The following is a 4,368-nucleotide window of genomic DNA, read 5'->3' as shown; positions in this document are numbered from 1 at the left end:
GGTTACAGTTGCATTTCTCTGTTTCCCACCTTTCCAGGCTGCACCACAGAGACACCATGTGGTGGCAAATCACAGTCAGATCCCAGCTGGAACACAGTTTCCCGAGTTAGTACAGACACCAAAATACAATCAGTTGTTGCATTAAGAATGTATTTACAAAGCATATTCAATTCCTCATAATTCATCAGCAGTTTGCAATCTCAAATATTAAATTCGACAGGAAGTATGACACTAATACCACAAATGTCTTACATTCCTTGCGAATAACGACTGTTGGCTTAAATGACTAAGGTGAGTGAAGAGAGCATTGTACAGGTTTGTCTACAGCAAAAAGAGGCTGCTACCTTGAAGATCTTCGTGTTTTCACAAAGACGGTAGTTTCTGTCAGGGTTGGATACTGCTTATTCCAAAAAAGCAGCCAGAAAATGTACTAAAATCAGACTGCAACAGTGGAAAGATTCGACTTCTGTGATTGTGAACTTGTGTTCCTATGTGTGAATGTAGGATCCCTTTTCACTGAAGGAACTTAAGTAACATAGAAGATGCAAAGTAACGCAAATTCATGTGTGTATATTTATTTATAGTTATGTGCAGAACCACTGTCACAGGTTTCATGAGAGGTTCTCACTTGATTTGGAGACAGGTTCCTGGAACTGGAGGTAACACAACTGTAAGATGTATGTTCCAGGAACTTTCTGAGTTGTCAGCAATGTGGTCGATTGTGACTCCACAGTGAACCAATTCTGTAAAAAAAAAACCCAAGAGAAACACCAGAGAGTGTTTGTTGGAAAAGCTGTCCAAGTCTTTGGAAGTATAAAAACTGACCATTCATCAAGACACTGAACTTTATATATATATATATATATATATATATGGCATGCCGTTTAGGAAATTATATATATAATGAAACTTGATATATATATAATGAAACTCGATATATATATAATGAAACTTGATATATATATAATGAAACTCGATATATATATAATGAAACTTGATATATATATAATGAAAATTGATATATATATAATGAAAGTTGATATATATATATAATGAAAGTTGATATATATATAATGAAAGTTGATATATATATAATGAAAGTTGATATATATATATATATAATGAAAGTTGATATATATATAATGAAAGTCGATATATATATAATGAAACTTGATATATATATAATGAAAATTGATATATATATAATGAAAGTTGATATATATATATAATGAAAGTTGATATATATATAATGAAACTTGATATATATATAATGAAAGTCGGAATATAGAATGTTCAGATTTTCATTCCATCTATTCAAAGTTTCATTCCATATATTCAGACTTTTTCCTACTGAGCCCTGGAAGGACATGGCAAACAAAAACAGGAACCTTATTGGACATTTGCTCTTCAGATGAGCTCTTCTGTGATTATCTATCTGTCTTCATGGTTGTCACAGGGAATGGCGACTACGTTTGAGAAAACAGGTAATTTTTAGAGATGTTTTGATTCTGAACACTGAACGTGTTAGCATTAGCTTAGCTACTTAGCTTCGACTACATTTGCATCCCTACATAGCTTAAAGGTTAAACACATGCACCATATGTTGATGATAATGATAATATCTATGTTTATCTTTATAGTTGGTCTTAAGGCTAATTACGAGGCAGAGGTCAGCTGCTGCCTGGACACATCCATGATCACGCCACTGGTGGGACACAATTGTACTGGATTTCAGCTGAAGGCTGCTGTTCTGTCCAAACTGAGACATTTTTATTGTGACATACCCTCCACTGTTGTTAGCTTTTGATTCAATAATTTTTTTTGAGATGAGGAAATCACTATTGCATGTTTCTAGTTAAATACCCTACTTTTATGATATATCACTACAGCATGCACTTTTTATATTTTCCATCAATTTCACCCAAAAGTTGAATAACTATTTGTGAGCAGTGTATGTAGACACATAATAGAAGCACATTTCAATAATATGTCTGCTGCAGTAGTGCAGTTTATCTACCTAGATTGGTGTAACAGTAAAAAAACAACAACGTATGCTACTGATGTTTCTGACTAAAATCTGCTTGAAAAGCACAACTGCTTATCTGTCAAAATGTGTGTAACAAAAGTGTGCACTGAACACTGAATAAAGTCTCTGTAGATTATAGACAAAATTTGCATCTCTCATCACAAATTTCTGTTCATTCATCCAAAGTGCATGAGTAAAATACAAAACAGGTGAAGTACTAAAAAAGATTTATTTTCTAGAAAAGCCAATAGTCAACAATGCAGTTTAATTCTGGGACAGTTGCTCCAGCACCGACACCATGCGTCCCATCAGTGCAACCAAGGTTTTCATTCATCTTCTGGATGTTCTGGAGCATGGCAGAGGTCACGTCTTGGTGTCTTCCGATCTGTTCCAAGAACCGTTCCTCTGACCTCTCCAGATACTGCAGAGGATCCACAGCAGCTTCCTGGTTCCCTTTTCCTGCATAAAAGCACCAAAAAGTACTAGTTGTCAGTAATTATTTTCTATTTTCATAAACACAGTTAACTTAAAGTAAATGTTCTATTTTGTGATTTTAGGATGGGTCAAAAGATAACATACTGATCATGTTGATGTCTGCATAGTCTAAACAGATCTTACTTGATTTGGTCTGTAGAGAGGAGGACGGCGTGGAGGAGCTGCAGGACGGAACCAGTAAGCTGCAGACTAGTGCTCCTGGTAACTGGACCTCATCATCCAAGGCCGACAACTAAATAAAATGAACAAGACATGCTGTTGATAGCATCTGTAATACAAATGATTTTATCCATTAACTGATTTATTGCTTTGTCCATACAATGTTAGAAAGTGTTACAAATAATACCTGTAATAATTTCCAACAGTGATAAATGCCTTGTTTTATTTTACAACAAAAAACACCAAAAGCATCTGTGTATAAGAAATCAGTGCATTGGATTTCCACATCTGCAAAGCTAGAAAATCACACATCAGAATTTCACCTTGAAATTATGAAAATAGCTGCAGATTACCAGTACTCTTTACTTCATTGTGTTAACTTGATCATTTCAATCAGTTTTTTAGACTTGTATTACTGATACGAAACATAATCAACACATAAATTAAAATGTGTTCGCAAAGAGTTCACTGGTTCTTCAAGGGAAATTTCAATGATAACCATATAGTTCAGTAATATGATTAATGGGTCATTGTGTAACAGCGTGGGAGGTTCTGAATACAGGTCTTGGACTGAAATATTGCTGCTGCTTTCCTCCGGTTTTATAAGGAGTTGTTTCATAGCTTGTTAGCTTACCAGCGGCTAACTGGCTGGCAAACAATAGTTGAACGCCAACCTCTAATCACTGATCCGGTGTCCGGACCGCGTTAGCTGGCGGAACGTTCATAATACTGATGTGGGACTGTTGTAGCTAGCGTATTCATAGTAGGATAACAGCAGGATGTTGGAGAAATAAAACTTACCATTATCAGGATCGCTGGTCTGCATGGCAGACTCTTAGCGCATCGCACTGCTTGAATGTCTGTGTGTTTCAGGCCGATTTTAAAATAAAACTCAATAAAATTCTCGTCCGGGTGAGTGTCCTTCGTTGTCGCTTCGCCATACGGACATGTCCCTTCCGGGGCTCGGTAGGAAAAAAAGATTTGATATATATATAATGAAAGTTGATATATATATATAATGAAAGTCGATATATATATAATGAAACTTGATATATATATAATGAAAGTTGATATATATATATAATGAAACTTGATATATATATAATGAAAGTTGATATATATATAGTGAAAGTCGATATATATATATAATGAAAGTCGATATATATATATATATAATGAAAGTCGAGATATATATATAATGAAAGTTGATATATATATATAATGAAAGTCGATATATATATAATGAAAGTTGATATATATATATATCAACTTTCATTATATATATATCAAGTTTCATTATATATATATCGACTTTCATTATATATATATCAAGTTTCATTATATATATATCAAGTTTCATTATATATATATCGACTTTCATTATATATATATCAAGTTTCATTATATATATATCGACTTTCATTATATATATATCAAGTTTCATTATATATATATCAAGTTTCATTATATATATATCAAGTTTCATTATATATATATCGACTTTCATTATATATATAATTTCCTAAACGGCATGCCATATATATATATATATATATATATATATATATATATATATATATATATATATATATATATATATGACTTTATTTATGATTGCTTTTATTTTATCTTCAGTGAAAAAAACTGCTTTTCTTTCAAAAATAAGTACATTTCTAAGTAACCAAAAA

The 4,368-nt window shown here is 32.6% G+C and overlaps 1 long non-coding RNA gene across 2 annotated transcripts; it reads right to left on the bottom strand.

The window, feature by feature from the left end:
- Positions 1-1,743: 1,743 nt before the first annotated feature.
- LOC127531420 (uncharacterized) lies at positions 1,744-3,833 on the bottom strand. 2 transcript variants are annotated; one of them, XR_007938542.1, is made up of 3 exons: positions 3,482-3,833; positions 2,645-2,753; positions 1,744-2,485 (listed from the first exon to the last, which is right to left on the bottom strand). It is a non-coding gene; the product is annotated as an uncharacterized LOC127531420 (long non-coding RNA). The 2 variants fall into 2 exon arrangements; XR_007938543.1 differs by having other exon boundaries at positions 2,645-3,833.
- Positions 3,834-4,368: the final 535 nt, after the last annotated feature.

Source organism: Acanthochromis polyacanthus, chromosome 20 (genome assembly GCF_021347895.1).
Source record: "Acanthochromis polyacanthus isolate Apoly-LR-REF ecotype Palm Island chromosome 20, KAUST_Apoly_ChrSc, whole genome shotgun sequence".
Taxonomy (NCBI): Eukaryota; Metazoa; Chordata; class Actinopteri; family Pomacentridae; genus Acanthochromis; species Acanthochromis polyacanthus.
This window is presented reverse-complemented; position numbering and strand designations above follow the sequence as displayed.